Genomic DNA, 16,965 nt, shown 5'->3' with positions numbered 1-16,965 from the left:
CGGACGTATCACAGGTTCTGCTTTATGACTTTCAGTACCGCTCCGCTTCTGTCATCCCTTTGTTCCCGTTCGGATGCCTTCGTTACGATTCGGATCCCCTTTGTTTCCTTGTGCTTTTGCCCCCTCCATTATATATATCGGTGCTTGTACATACTCGTTTTGGCCTCAGTCCAAAATCGACCTGAAATGCCCCCTAGAGACTTCCTGCTCGCCTACTGTGAAATTAAGGACCAAATGGACAAACAGCAATGGCACAGCGCTCCACTTGAGTCGCTGAGGCCAAGGTCCTTCCACGCTAAGTCTCCAATTCCACTCCGGAGTTGTCTGAATCCACGCCTCATCTCCAACAGTTCTCGAATACGCATCTACTTCAACAGTCCAGTTCAACTAGAAGACATGCCCTCACAGGCATATGCCCCTGACAGGGACCGCAGTGGGAAATGGGAGAAGGAGGCTGATGACCTTCCCCTTCAAGGCCTACGATATCTGCTTGAATGGCCAAGGCTCGAGTCAATGGTGGTATAGCAATCAAAGTAATTGCAAAGGTGATGTGGACGTATCAAAGTAGACTTGGGACACTTTTACAACAACATCTTTGGCGTGCGTGCCTCTGAACCATGTGCCAAACCAGAACCCAGTGATGAGATGGTCAAAGTAATCGCAAAGGCGATCTGGAGGCAATACAGTAAACTCATCCTATGGATGCTTTTACGACCACCACATCACCTTTGAGATTGTTCAATGGATGTGCCTCCGTGTCAGGGTTCAGCACCCTGCCCTAGGGTGCCCCAGACTCCCCAACCAATCCCTTCCTTCCATTCCTTCATTGTTGCCTTGTTGTTGCCTTTCTGTGTTGTGTATCCGTGCGCACGGGATAGCGTGGGAACTTTCTGAGCGAGCAGCTCGCCCAGAATGTTCCCACAGGTCACAGCCACAGTTCTGGGCGAGCAACTCGCCCAGAACGTTCCCACACTTGGCACTGCCACCTGGATGTTCCCTCCGGGTCACACTACACAACTCTAAGAGCTGTATAGTTGTGGGCATGTGACCCATTCCTTTATATAGCAACCATGCGGGGAGATGAGACCTTTACCCTTCTTCTCATCTCATGCCCCGCATAGTGTGAGGACAGGCCAGATGGGGGTTGAGGTCAGGGAGCCTCTGAGTCCGAGGCCGGGCCCTGACACTCCGGGTGTATCGTTGGCGCCGGACCTCAAACCAACCTTGAACTCAGTTTTGCTATGAGGTGAGATTCCCAGGTATCTCCATCCTTGGCTGTTCCCGTTCAACTTGAGATATCGACTTCGCTGATGTATTTTCAGAAACCTGTTGTCTTACATGGCTAAGGAGTGTATCCATTCTTGGTGGGTTCACTTATGACATGAACTAATGTGACGGTTGCAGAAGAACACCAGGATCGCACTTGGCAAAGGCTCAAGTAGCACAATTCTCTTGCTGACCTGCGATGTCAAAACTCGAGGCAAGGACATCGCATCAGACCGACTTTCTTCTGTCATCACTGATGACAAGATTGTCATATCCCGGAATCCCGACCCCGCCCACTCCCACCACACCACACCTTCCTAACAACTTCACCATCCCCTACACCATGCCTTCCCCACTCCCCAAGTCACCTCCCCTCCTGATTGTCTCAGCTCCGGTCTGGTTGCGGCACACCGATCCTTGGCCACTCCCATCCCGGAACCTCGGTCCCGAGTTGGAACATTCGGAGACCCCGAATTTGCTCTGATATCCCGATGGACCTCCGACATCCCGTGACATGCCCTTAAACCTCTCCTCCACCCATTTCATTTATTTGAGTCACCTAACATCCTTCGGATACACAACTCCGCTTACGGAGCTACCCGCATCCTTCGGTGATCTCCCTCACATTATCACTTATTAGTCACCTTCTATTCTTAGCACGACTACCTTCTTCCTTCCATTCAGTCGGCTAACCCCCTTTGTCCATTTGTCTTCCACATTCATTTTCTGGCCTTCAACTCCGCCCTCCTTGGCCCGACACCTCGGTTCCCCATTCTAATATCGTTCGGGACCTTTCGGTACCTCTCGGTATCATTCGGTACCTTTCGGTGTTTTTCCCATTTGTCGGTTCGGACTTTGCATCCCCCTTTATAAATACCCGTAGATTAGAACCTGTAGTTCCTCAGTTCTAATCTCGACTAAAATGCCACCCAAAGTCCCTCTGAGTGAATTCCGCTCCCATTCTACAAGATACCTCAGACATAAGAAATACAAGGACTAACTGAGACGTAACGGAGGCACAGCGCTCCCTCCGAGTCGCTGAGGCTGCGTCCTTCTTAGAGCCTCTTGTACCATCCAGCAGAACCGGGCTCCCTGAGAAGCTTCGGTTCACTACCGGGGCCCTCGGACCCCCCTCTAGTTGAGCCCCGCCTGCATTTGGACTCACGCATTTACCCCCGTTCCATCATGGGTTTTTGACAAAGATGGAACTCGTTTTGGGTCTATTCAAGAAGTTCAACGAGAAATACCCTTTCCTTCATCTTGATATTTGTTGGAACACGAGCTGCTCTTCGCCATGCCCCTATCCCCAACTTTTTTCACTCAAGTTTGGAAATCCATACCCGACATATGCATTTGTTATCAGAGGTGCAAACCCGAAGGTCTAACGTGTTTACCAATGCGCTGACACTTGTGCATCCATACTAGCAACATCAACAACCACTCTATTATTATACAATGCTAGTTGACTGTGTCCATTACGCTTCCGTTATTTGTGAGTCCACTCAATTATCTGTTGAGGTATGTACCCCGTGGTCACTTCCATCAATAGACCCCTTGGCTGCACTTATCTATGTCCTGTAGATTCCCTGGAGCAAATGCAGGTGCTAAAAGGACTCCATGTATTACTTGAGAGTGATCTTGAGGCTTTAAAAACACTATGTCCCACCCTTCTGCAGACCACTGTGAGCATGTGAGACACAGTGTTCCAGAGATGGACAATCAATTTGTTTCATTTTTCTATTTCCTCGAATCGCCTAAGTTTTGTAATTCGTACACAACGTATGAGCTCATTATCAGAGGCGCAAGCCTGAAGGTCTAACGTATTTGCAGTGGCACATCAATGCACTGACACCTGTGCATCCATACTAGCAACATCAACAACTACTCAATTATTGAAATGTATTATACAATGCTATGCCCAACTATACCCCTGCTCTTCCGTTATTTGCGAGTCTGGAGTTGGTGACTCATTTAATCGACACCCCAATCCTGATTGTGTTTCCCCTGTCTAGGTGTATCAACCATGTGTCATATCCATGCATACCCGATCCTGACCCGACTTCCGGACCTCCTCCTTCCCCACCTCCGGAGTCCTACCCTACCGCTGTCTGTTCTGATACTCACCTTCGGTCCTGGCAACACACCTCCTCTTACCTCCGATGCCACCTCCACTCCTCCTTCCCTCTTCCCTTTCTCCTCTCTCTTCCCTCTGGTACTCTTCTGCCAACCTCCCACCAAGTTACGACCTTCCACTGCTGTCCCGTACTTCGTACTCAGGCACCGCTTGTACCTTTGCTCCGAGCCTCCATCATAGTCCCTACCTCGGACTTTGACTCCACCTCAGTCTTAGTCCATTGCATTGGTGACCTCATACTACGTAAACACCATTGCCAATATTCCCGGACTTTCAACCCCGCCTCCATAAGCTCCGCAACCTCCGAGCTTCGCAGATCATCTTCAGCACTTTCGCCACTTGTAATGTATCTCTCGCGTTTTCCCCTCATCCCTATTTGGACTGCTGCTTCTTCCCATTCTAGCCAGTTAGTCATCATCCCCACTTCTCCTCATCCTCCTGCCCCTCTGGGCCTCGCCCTCCCTACCTCCTTTCGGACGTATCACAGGTTCTGCCTTATGACCTTTGGTACCGCTCCGCTTCTGTCTACCCTTTGTTCCCGTTTGGATGTCTTCGTTCCGATTCGGATCCCCTTTGTTCCCTTGTGCTTTTGCCCCCTCCATTATATATATTGGCACTTGTACATACTCGTTTTGGGCTCAGTCCGAAATCGACCTGAATGCCCCCTAGAGACTTCCTGCTCACCTACTGTGAAATTAAGGACCAAATGGACAAACAGCAATGGCACAGCACTCTGCTTGAGTCGCTGAGGCCAAGGTCCTTCCATGCTAAGTCTCTGATTCCACTCCGGAGTTGTCTGAATCCGCACCTCATCTCTAACACTATGCTAACCAACAACCATGGGATGCTCTTTCCATTGCTAAGGGTCGCATTGTAGAGTTTCTCGAATCCTCTCCCCCAGCTCCAGTGGGAGTCCGTCTAGTGGCGTTGAAGTTCGCTCAATGCGTAATCTTGGTCCAGACATGGGGTGTTAGCGACCCCTGAGTAAGCCCATCAAGGACTACCCATCATGATATTCCATCTCAATCTGATGTTTCTCGCTCTTGTGCCAGTTGCTGTTACAGATGGGCGGATTCAGATGACTCCGGAGTGGAATCGGAGACTTAGCATGGAGGGACCTTGGCCTCAGCGACTCAAGCGGAGCACTGTGCCATTGCTGTTTGTCCATTTGGTCCTTAATTTCACAGTAGGTGAGCAGGAAGTCTCTAGAGGGCATTTCAGGTCAATTTCGGACTGAACCCACGAGTATGTACAAGCGCCGATATATATAATGGAAGGGGCAAAAGCACAAGGAAACAAAGGGGAACCGAATCGGAACGAAGACGTCCGAATGGGGACAAAGGGAAGAAGGGATGGAGCGGTACCAAAAGGTCATAAGGGAGGACCTGTGATACGTCCGAAAGGAGGTAGGGGGGCAAGGCCCAGAGGGGCAGGAGGATGAGGAGAAGTGGGGATGATGACTAACTGGCTAGAATGGGAAGAAGCAGTAGTCCAAATAGGGATGAGGGGTAAACGTGAGAGATACATTACAAGCGGCGAAAGTGCCGAAGGCGATCTGCGAAGCTCGGGGGTTGCGGAGCTTACGGGGGTTACGGAAGCGGGGTTGAAAGTCCGAGGGATATTGGCAATGGTGTTTACGTAGTATGAGGTCACCAATGCAATGGACTAAGACCGAGGTGGAGTCAAAGTCCGAGGTTGGGACTATGACGGAGGCTCGGAGTGAAGATACGATCAGCATCCGAGTAGGAAGTACGGGACAGTGGGGGAAGGTCGTAACTTGGTGGAAGGGTGGTGGAGGGGAGGGTTGTCAGGTCCGAAGGCGAGTATCGGAGCGGACAGGGGAAGCGTAGGAGGATTATGGGAGGGTGGAGGCGTTGCGGAGGGTGGCGGTGTTCGGTCCGAGGTGAGTATCGGAGCAGACGGAGATAGGGTCGGAGAGGTAAGGAGGAGTAGAGGTGGCATGGGGGGTAAGAAGGAGGTGTGTTGCCAAGACCGAAGGTGAGTATCGGAACGGCAGCGGTAGGTTATGACTCCGGAGGTGAAGAGGGTGGAGGTCCGGAAGTCAGGTCGGGGTCGGGTATGCACAGATATGACAATTCTTCTCATCTTCCTCTTCCTGTTTATTTCCTTCTATCTACACAGACCATCTTCCTTTGTATCGATGTACTATTGACCCGTCCGGCCCACACACCCCCCGGATGGCTTCCTGCTGTGCCCAGCATGTGCGCATGCAGCAGACACTCTCAGGATCCCCCACAGGGACACCCAGATGCCTGCGGCTGTCTCCGAGGATGACGTGGCACTCGTCATGTGACTCAAGCCGCATGTACATAAATGTACCTGAAGTGGGAACCGAAGAAGTAACCTTCTTCTCACATTCTCCACTTCAGGTAAGTAGTATAGTTTTCCCCTTTAATAATAATAACACATTCTCCACTTCAGTCTGAGTGGCCAGGGACCATTGTCCCGGATCGGGCCCGCCAGTACACATGCCTGCTCCACACCCCACGATGGCCTCAGTGCTGGGCATTACCCCTGGGCCCTCTCTACCCCGGACACATCCCTGACAAGCGTCCCGTTAGGAATCAATCACCAGTTGCAGATTCCGATTTCGGAGACACCACGGAACAACCAGTAGACCCTGTTCACTTCTTTGGACTTGGTTCCGAGGTCCCTGACTTCGTCGACCCTCCTCCTGCTGATCCTCCCATCCCCACTGTCCCAACCACCAATGATGCCGAACCCATCCCCAATGTGGCTATTGCACAACTAGCCCAAGCCATTGCCAGCTTGGCTCATCACACCGGACGTCCACCACCACCACCATCCTCCGCTCTCCGGACCAAGGTCCGTGAGCCCGAACAGTTCGATGGGAAAGATCCCCAAGAACTCCGAGTATTTCTGGTCCAATGCGAACTCAATTTCCAGGACCGTCCTGTCAGGGGACGGACCCCGGGTCCCCATGACCCCTCTCTCTATAGCCCACAGCCTAATCTACTGTGGGTAAGAAAGTGAGAAGAAGGTTAACTTCTCACTTTCCCACATTGGCCCAATATGGCGAAAACTTCCGGGGATACCCGGAAGTCACATGAGGTGGGATCCGGGGTCGGATCATGCGGCATGCGGAGCATGCAGTGCAGGAAGTGTGCAGGAAGTGGAGTGGGTCCGGATGCGGGTCCGGGTCCGGGCTAAGTCAGGGTATGTACCCTGACACATCCCCTCGCTTTTGCTAGCGACCACGCTAAGGTCATCTTCATGCAGTCCTACCTCAAGGGAATGGCCCTCGATTGGTTCGAGCCGGATCTATTATTTGACCAAAATTCTATGCTCCATCTGCAATGGATGAATAACTATCAAGAGTTTGTCAACGAACTTCAAACCAACTTCAGTCCTCACAATCCTGTGGGCGACGCCAAAGTTCAACTAATGACCCTGGACATGAAGGATGGGCACCACATCAATAAGTACGTTGTCGAGTTCAACCAACACGCCTCTCAACTTCATGGTTATGGAGAAGCCGCACTTCATCGTTTTTTCTATAACGGATTGCCGGAACGTATCAAGGACGATATTGCCAGAGTAGGTAAACCTTCTACTCTCATGGAACTTCGCACCTTGTCGCAAACTTTAGATGTGCGCTATTGGGAGCGTAAATCTGAAGTTACACGTCACACAAAACCCTCCTCCTCTAACGTTTTCGACAAGTCCACCGCCACTTCTCGTTCCGACCCCATCCCTTCCTCCTCCTCTTTCAACTCCGCTTCCGGTAGCAAGCCTCCAAAGGACAATAAGAAGTCCGAGGCCAGCTCCACTAAACTGGACCTTTCATCTAAACTGTCAGAGACCAGGTTGAGACGAGGGAATGTCTCCATGGCGGAGGGCTTTGGCCTCAGCGACTTATGCCAGGAGCGCTGTGCCAAGTAACACGTCCATGCCCTAACTTACTAAACTGGCAACCAGAACTGAAGGGGGTAAACTCTAGTCGATTTTATTACTGAGGTGTGTCAGGGACAGCTCCGAAAGCGGCGAGGTCCCGGCGCAAGGGACTCGATGGGACAGGTGTCGGCTATGCGTAGCAGCGGTCCCATTGCGGGGTGAGCGTCCCCGACCACTTAGTCTGAAGTGGGAAGTTGAGAAGAAGGCTGCTTCTTCTGTTCCCACCCCAGGTGCTATTATATACATGCGGTTGGGGTCACGTGGGAGGAGCCACGTCATCCCCACACACAGCCGCACTCCCCTGGGTATCTCCGTGGGAGATCCCGGAGGTGTGCCGCTCTGTGAGCAGGAATGCATGCAGCAGGCGCAGCGATCAGGGGAGCAGGGTTAGGTGTGTAGTAATACATAGAGAAGGGGAAGTCGACCATGGAACGGAAATAGAAAGAAAGAAGGAAAGGGGAAAGAAGAAACAGGGAGTGATAGCGGGGGAGCGGAGTAGGGCGGCGTGGCGCGGGGTCAGGTGGGGTGTGCCCTGACAAGGTGTAACCTATGTACAAGTTGAGTATATATATAGTTACAATGAGGGCAGGTCCGCAAATGGCAGAGCTGAGCAGAGTGGAGCTAATGGGGTTAGACATTAGCTGATTGAATATTACCGACGAGTCAGGTTACGGGGTTAACGGAAAGGTAGGTGATAACCCAGAAACGGAAAGGAGGGATATGCCCAAAGGTGGGCTTTGCAGGGCAAGCGAGTGTATTGCCCAGCGGAGGTGGGGGTGCGCTAGCGGACATCAGAGCTGTCCGGAAGCCTTCAGGGCTCCGTACTTAGGGAGGCATAGGTAATAAATTGAAAGGAAGGGGTGGTGACCATTGAGGGGTACCGAGGGGATTGCGGAATACGGGAGCTCCGAGGTTAGTGAAGAAGGAGTGGAGGTAGACCGGAGGGATCGAAGGGATCGGAAGTCGATGGCCAGGGATGGATATGACATAAACTCGGAGACAACGGCAAGCTCACACCACAAGAGCATAAGTGTCGTCTCGACGAGAAACTTTGTATGTTCTGTGGTCAGTCTGGCCACATGGTCAAGGACTGCCCCAAGTCTTCTTCTCACGCATCTAAGGTCCATTCGGCCCAGACTGAGGAGCAAGGATCCGCTTCCACAGAAGCAAAAAATTAGTCCACACCCCTGTGGACTCCGCATGGACTGGGGGTTGCGATTCTTCCCTCTGTGCGCTCAAAGAAGTGCGTTTAAATGCGTCTTCCATCTCTGACTTATCCTCCCTCCATATTCCCGTTTCTTTTCTCTTTCAAAAGGTCTATTTCCCCCTCTCAATGTTGACCCTTCGGTTAATGTCCTACCCATTGTAGATAGTGTTGCTGATGTACCACTCTCTCCTCTGCCCCCTCCGACTACTTCCATAGAACGATCCACCTCTCTCCGCTTCTCTTCTTTCTCTTCTCCTGTCCCTTCTCCTCTGTCCAATGATAGGACACAAAATAAACTTTTCCACTCCTATGAGAACGTACCCGCACTCATAGACTCTGGGTCTTCGGACTGCTTCATTGACGACACATTCATAAAGAAGTTGGCCTTGAAGACATATCAGATTAAACCCCTACAACTACGCCTATTCAACGGTAGCACCAACTCAATCATAACCCGTGCCGTTGATATTCCCCTCCGCTTCGCTTCCGGAAACATCACCCCCACAACTTTCTTTGTCACATCACTGGATGGATCATGTTCCTTAGTCCTAGGACACAACTGGCTTACCTGCTACAATCCGTTGATTGACTGGGTCTCAAGCAGTATTACGTTCCAAACTTCTGAACCTACCAAGACAGTTACTCCGAGCTCTCCCCTGTCATCTCCGGCACCACTGCCATCGTCCGACATCCAACCATCTGATGTTCCACCAGCACAGTCACAGGCTCCCATTCCTCCTTTACCATCTATCGAGTTCGTCAGCCGTTCCGCATTCGCAAAGGCTTGTCTGTCAGGGCACACCCACCTAACCCTGCGCTGCACCCCGTGCCGTACTGCCCTACTCTGCTTTCCCCACTATCACCCCCCATCCCTCCTTCCTCACTTTCCCCTTTTCTCTCTATTTCTATTCTACAGTTGATTTCCCTTTTCTCCATGTACCACTATGTACCTAACCCCACTCCCCTGATCGCCACACATGCCACGCACACTCCTGCCTACCGAGCAGCCACCTCCGGGATCTCCCGCGGAGACACCTGGGGAGGTGCGGCTGTGTGCGGAGATGACATGGCTCCTTCCACATGACCCTAACTGCATGTATATTATAGCGCCTGGGGTGGGAACAGAAGAAGCAGCCTTCTTCTCAATTTCCCACTTCAGGTAAGTACCATAGCTTCTCCCTTTTAATGATAACTCAATTTCCCACTTCAGCCTAAGTGGTCGGGGACACTCACCCCATGACGGGACCGCCGCTACGCATAGCCAACACCTGTCCCATCGAGTCCCTCGTGCCAGGACCTCACCGCTTTCGGAGCTGTCCCTGACATTGTCAACTTGAAGGATTGGTATCCTTCAGCCTAACCATCCCTTCCGAGGACAGCCGCTTGAGGGCTGCCTCATCCCACACTGTCAGGGACAGCTCCGAAAGCGGCGAGGTCCCGGCGCGAGGGACTCAATGGGACAGGTGTTGGCTATGTGTAGCGGCGGTCCCGTCGCGGGGTGAGCGTCCCCGACCACTTAGGCTGAAGTGGGAAGTTGAGTTATCATTAAAGGGGAAAGCTATGGTACTTACCTGAAGTGGGAAGTTGAGAAGAAGGCTGCTTCTTCTGTTCCCACCCCAGGCGCTATTATATACAGGCGGTCAGGGTCATGTGGGAGAAGCCACGTCATCTCCGCACACAGCCGCGCCCCCCCGGGTGTCTCCGCGGGAGATCCCGGAGGTGGCCGTTCAGTAGGCGGGAGAGTGTGCGCGGCGTGTGTGGCGATCGGGGGAGCGGGGTTAGGTACATAGTGGTACATGGAGAAAAGGGAAATCAACTGTAGAATAGAAATAGGGAGAGAAGGGGAAAGTGAGAAAGGAGGGATGGGGGGTGATAGCGAGGAAAGCGGGGTAGGCGCGGGGTGCGGCGCAGGGTCGGGCGGGTGTGCCCTGACATCACCCCCCCTTAAGCCGCTTTGCCTCGAAGTGGCTAGGCAGTTCTCCTTCTCTCTCCCCGGGGCGTGGGGGTGCATTCGGTGGAACTCCTCAACTAGGTCGGAGGCGTGGGTCAGGTGGTCGCGCGTGAGCCATTGGTTTTCCGAGTGTGGCCAGCCTGTATACTTTACCAAGTACCGGAGTTTTCAGTGTAGCCACTTAGAGTCCAGGATTTTCTCGACCTCATACTCCTCTTCTCCATCTACGAGGTCTGGGCCCGGGCGGGGGTCGGTGGGGCGTTCCGCAATTTCATCAGGGCGGTGCGGTCTGATGTTCGTCACAGATACAACTGGGTGGATCCCTCTCTGTCGGGCGGTGAGCTGGAGTTTGACGGCGGCGGGGGAGACAACTTTAACGATCGTGAAGGGGCCGGTCCATTTATGGTCTAGCTTCTTGGTTGGGCAATCGGTTGTATAGTTCTGGGTGCTGAGCCAGACCCGGTCGCCTTCTTGGTACGTAGGGGCCGCCTCGTGGTTCTGGTCATAGTAGCGGGCCATCTCGTCCGCCGCATGCTCTAGCGCCGCCTTCGCCTCTTCCTGCATCTTCATCATCCTCGATGAGAAGGCATCAGCGGCTTCTACCTCCGATGTGCATGTGGGCTCTGTCCCCATCCTGGGGTGTTGGCCAGTGTTGAGCTCAAAAGGGGTGCGGCGAGTAGAGGAGTGGACACGGTTGTTATAGGCGAACTCCGCTAGCGGGAGCCAGTCCGCCCAATCATCTTGGCGGTGGTTGACAAATACCCTAAGGTAGGCTTCCACCTCTTGGTTTACTCGTTCCGTCTGCCCATCTGTTTGGGGGTGGTAGGGGGTCGAAGGGGTGAGCTTGACGCTGAGGAGGTCCGCGAGTTCTTTCAAGAAGCGTGAGACGAAGGCGCTCCCTCTGTCGCTGAGGATCTCTTCCGGGAGGCCGTGGTGCTTCCAGACGTGTTTGAGGAAGAGCCGCGCGATTCCCGCTGAGTCTACCGTCGTCACTGTTGGGACTGTGTCATATCCATACAATCCCGACCTCCGCTCCGGGCTCCCGGAACTCCGAACTCCGACTTCCGGAGCCCTACTTCCCTTCCGTCACCTTCTCCTTGCCGACTCCCAAGAGGTTATCCCACCTCCGGCTCGGACACCACCTTCGGTCCAACTCCGGAACATTCCGGGTCCGACCCCAACCTCGACACCTTCCAGACGAGTACGCAAAACCTATGCTCCCGACTCCGGACCTCCACTCCGGTATCCCGTTCACGTCTTGTCTCCGGAACCTCCGGTCTTAGCTCCGACCTCGGACTTTGACCCCACCTCCGCTTATACCCATTGTATTGGTTAGCTCATTCCATTTAATTACCTTTGCCAATATTCCGGAGTTTAACCTCCGAGTTCGGACTTTCCGGACTTACTCCGGACCTTGCAACTATTGCATTGTCCATCTATTCTCCCTCATTCCTATTTGGGCTGCTGCTTCCTTCTATTCAGTCAGCTAGCCATCCCCGACTCCCATCCTCCTTCCTTCCTTCTTGGGCCTTGGCCCTTCATTCCTCCTTTGGGAAACACCATTGAGTCAAACACTTGACCCTCGGTGTTGTTCCTCTTTCCATCTCCCTTTGTCTCCTTTTGTCCTACCCTTGTTCCTTTTGATTCCGGACCCCTCCTTATATACAATGTACCTAGTAACTTGTAACCTCAGTCCGAAATCGACTTGAATTCCCCCCAAGAGACTTTCCCTCTGCTAGATCTGAAATTAGGGACCCCTAGGACAACCAGCAATGGCACAGCGCTCCGCCTGAGTCGCTGAGGCCAAGGTCCTTCCATGCTAAGTCTCCGATTCCATTCCGGAGTTGTCCGAGTCCGCACATTCTAACAGACTGCGTGGATGCGTTTGGATAGGCGATCCACTACGACCAGCACGGCATTGTATCCCTTTGACTCGGGGAGTTCTCCAATCATGTCCACCGAGATCACTTGCCAGCGGCGAGCAGGGACCTTGTTCGGGATGAGCTTCCCTACTTTACGGGAGGGGAAGGATTTGACGCGGTTGCAGGTGTCGCATCTGCGTACGTACCGCCCGACATACTCCGCCATCCGTGGCCACCAGTAGTCGCGGGAGATGAGTTCCAGGGTTTTCCACCGCCCTGGGTGCCCCGTCACCCGCGCGTCGTGGTGGAACCGCACCAAGTCATGGCGGAGTTGCGGATCTTTCGGCACGTATACCCTTCCTCTGTACAGAACCAGCTCTCCTTGCCTCTCCCACTCATCCGACCTCAGCGTGCCTTCCCCAAGTTCTCACATCGCTTTCACCACCTTCTCATCAAGGTCTTTTGCCCTGCTGATCCTCTCGAGGATAGTCATCTCTTTGCCTTCCACTAAGACCGCCTCCGCCACGCGGGCCTCAAACCAGGTGGGTTGGAGGAGAGTCAGTCCTTCGTTGTCGTCTTTACCCTTTGGGTGGTCAGTGCGGCGTGAGAGCGCGTCAGGTTTTCCCATGAGTTTCCCGGGGCGGTGGATGAGGGTGAAGTGGAACTGGGAGAGGAAGAGTGACCACCGCGCTTGGCGCCGATTCAGCCGTTGCGCAGTGCGCGGAAATACCCTAGGTTGTGGTGGTCAGTGTAGACATCCACTTTCTCCTCTGCTCCTTGTAGGAAGTGCCGCCATTCCTCGAGGGCGCACACTATTGCGAGCATTTCCTTGTCATACACCTCATAGTTGCGCTCTACATCCGTGAAACTCTTGGACATGAAAGCTACGGGGTGGAACTCCCCGTCTGTTTGGAGCTGGGATAGGACCACGCCAGTTGCAAAGTTAGAGGCATCGCACTCAAGCTTGAAGCGGCCTGTATCAGTGGGGAAGGCAAGGACCGGGGCGGAGGTGACGGCGTCTTTAAGGGCGTGGAAAGCACGGTCCTTGTCTGGTCCCCAGGCCCACGCTTTGGTTTTGCAGGTCAGCGCGTGGAGGGGGTGGGCTGTCTTGGAGAAGTCCTTGATAAACCGGCGATAGAAGTTGACGAATCCCAGGAAGGATTGTACTTCTTTGACCTTGGTCGGGGTTGGCCAGTCAAGGACTCCGTGGACTTTCACAGGATCCATCGCGACGTTTCCCTCGGAGATGATAAGGCCGAGATACTCGATCCGCTTCTGCTCGAACTTACACTTCTCCGGCTTTAAGAAGAGTCTCCGCTTCCGCAGCGTCTCTAGGACCTCTCGGACGACCTTCCGGTGCTCCTCTAGGGTGGCTGTGAAGATCAAGATGTCGTCCATGTAGCAGATGACGACCTCTCGATCAATGAAGTCTCGGAGGATGTCGTTCATCATTGTCTGGAACGTCGCTGGGGAGTTACACAGGCCGAAGAACATGACAGTGGGCTCAAACAATCCCCTGTTGGTCGAAAACGCCGCTTTCCACTCATCGCCATCCTTGATGCAGACATTGTTAAATCCCCAGCGCAGATCTAGCACCGAGAAGTATTTGGCATTTCGGAGGCGCGTGAGGACGTCCGAAATGAGTGGGAGGGGATATGAGTTTTTGACCGTGATCTCGTTGAGCTTTCGGTAATCTTGGACTAGGCGCAGCGATCCATCCTTCTTCTTGACGAAGAAGACCGGCGCTCCCATCGGGGATTTGGACGCCCGTATGCGCCCATTCTGGAGGTTCTCACGCAGGAACTCGTCTAGTTCCTTCTGCTCTGGCCGTGACAGGGGGAAGGTCCTCCCTCTTGGGAGCTTGGCATCTGGCACTAGGTCTATTGCATGGTCCCAGGGCTTCCGTGGAGGTAGCTGGTCGAAGGCCTCTTTAGAGAATACATCTCTGAAGTCCTGGTACTGTTCTGGGACTAGCGCTTCAAACGGTGCCGGGTCCGCTCCTGGCTCGCGTGCCTCCTGGGCCATCCGCTGGGATGGCGTCGTGGTTGCTCTTAGCTCGTGTCCCCACCCCGGAGGGATGATAGCGGCGTAAATCCCGTCCCCAGGTTCCACCACAGGGTCTGGGTCAGCCTGTCCTCGCGCCGACTGGCAGGAAGATGGGCACCGGGACATACTGACCTTTTGCCGCATCCAGTCTACCTCTGGGTTGTGGTACAGCAGCCACGAGTGTCCTATGATGAGGGACTGCCACCCCAGGTTCGCGACGGCGAAGCGGGCCCGCTCTGTGTGCCGCCCGAATGTCAAGAGGGCCTCCAGTTCCTCAGTTATGGCTCCGTTCTCGTTTGGGGTTCCGTCGACGTTGCGAACGGGGATGGGCTGGGGGAGTGGGGTCGTCTCGAGCTCATGCTTCCTAATGAACTCGGGGCTTACAAAGTTCCCAGTGGCTCCCGAGTCTAGGAGCGCCGACACGGAGACGGTGGCGAGGGAGGTTAGGGTGGTCAGCTTTACAGCCATGTTGAGGGATCTGGGGGGTTGCTTGGACAGCACGTAGATGGCAGGTGGCGGGACCGCTACCTTCGGCGCTGTACTTGGGGCTTCTTCGCCCTTACTACTCGAGGACGCGACTTTCCTCTTTTTCTTGGCGATGACTCGGTGGAATTTGGACATCGGCACTGACTTAGGTGCCTCACGGTATCTACACGAGCTACTACTATCGCCCACAGGCGGCTGGGGCGTGTCCCTCACCGGTCGCCTTCCTGAAAATCCTCTTGGGGCTCTGTCTCTTGCCCGTCTCCTCCATCCGCTTCTGGTTCGTCTACCAACTGCCTTCTCAGCCCTTCCATGAGTGCCCTAAGGTCCTCCGGGTGCATTCGCCTGGCTCGGCGGATTTTCGGTTGCGGGCAGTCTCACGCGACGTGCCCTGGTGCGTTGCAGTTATAGCACAGCCCGTTCCGTCTTTGGTCTATCCTTGAGCGGTCGAGGTCCATAGGCTGCGGTCCCCCTCCCGCCACAGGGCGCGCTGCGGGAGGCAGCGGTGCGGCGGTGGCTGAGGGGCGTGGGGGTTGGGGAGCTGGGCGCGCTTGCAGGAAGGTAGTGGGGAGCGGGGATCTCGTGGGTGGGAGTTGGGGTCTGACTGGGGGCAAGCAGGGCTGCGTTGCCTGGAAGCGCCGCCACTGGTTGTCGAGGAGGGTGGCTTCACGTTTCCACTCAGCCCAGGTAGTCGGCATGGGGCGGAGGCGGTAGATGCTCTCTTGGAGCCGGGAGTTGATCGCCTGCTCGAAGCGGTCTACTAGCCCTACGTCTCCTAGCTGCGAGGCGGGGCCGAGGATCTCGAACTCTTGGATGACCTTGTCCACAGAGTTGGTGCCTTGTCGCAAGGTGGCCAGCTTCTGCCTGGCCATGGCTTCACGGTTCGGGTCTTGAAACATGGCGTCGAGCTCCGTGTTGAACTCGTCCATGGTAAGCCCGGGGGAGCCCGTCGTCAGCAGCGTGATGGTACGCTGCATCGCCCATGCTCCCGCAGTCCCTCCCTTCATGTAGGACAGGACAAAGAGGATCTGGGAGAGGGCGTCGGGAAACTCCGCCGCTCGAACATGGAAGTAAATGCCGCATTCAGCCTTGAAGCGGTCAAGGTCTTCGGTTGCTCCAGAGAAGGGGGTAGGAGGGGCAACTTTGGGCGGTTTGGGTCTGGGGGCAGGTGTGGACGCCAGTGCAGGCGCTGGCGCCGGTGCGGGCACAGCTGGGGGTTGGCTCTGGAGTTGGCTCTCTACGATGGCCTGGAGCTCCTGGAATCGGGACAGCAGCTCGTCATACTGCTCTTCGGTCACCATAGCGGGGGAGATGGGGGAGGCGGGGGAAATGAGGTTAAAGCCTTCTTCTGCTGTCAGGGACAGCTCCGAAAGCGGCGAGGTCCCGGCGCGAGGGACTCGATGGGACAGGTGTCGGCTATGTGTAGCGGCGGTCCCATCGCGGGGTGAGCGTCCCCGACCACTTAGGCTGAAGTGGGAAGTTGAGTTATCATTAAAGGGGAAAGCTATGGTACTTACCTGAAGTGGGAAGTTGAGAAGAAGGCTGCTTCTTCTGTTCCCACCCCAGGCACTATTATATACAGGTGGTCAGGGTCATGTGGGAGAAGCCACATCATCTCCGCACACAGCCGCGCCCCCCCGGGTGTCTCCGCGGGAGATCCCGGAGGTGGCCGTTCAGTAGGCGGGAGAGTGTGCGCGGCGCGTGCGGCGATCGGGGGAGCGGGGTTAGGTACATAGTGGTACATGGAGAAAAGGGAAATCGACCGTAGAATAGAAATAGGGAGAGAAGGGGAAAGTGAGAAAGGAGGGACAGGGGGTGATAGCGAGGAAAGCAGGGTAGGCGTGGGGTGCGGCGCAGGGTCAGGCGGGTGTGCCCTGACACACACCAATTCCGTCGACCTCTCAGCCATTCCGAAGGAGTATCACGAGTTCGCAGATGTGTTCAGTAAGAGCAAAGCCTCGACGCTGGCACTGCACCGTGAGCACGACCTGAAGATCGACCTTGAGGAAGGCACTTCACCACCCTTGGGTACTATGTACTCTCTCTCTACTTCGGAACTCGAGGCCCTCCGGGCATTCTT

This window comes from Cantharellus anzutake (genome assembly GCF_015039405.1).
Source record: "Cantharellus anzutake strain C23 chromosome Unknown EI90scaffold_63, whole genome shotgun sequence".
Classification (NCBI taxonomy): Eukaryota; Fungi; Basidiomycota; class Agaricomycetes; order Cantharellales; family Hydnaceae; genus Cantharellus; species Cantharellus anzutake.
This window is presented reverse-complemented; position numbering follows the sequence as displayed.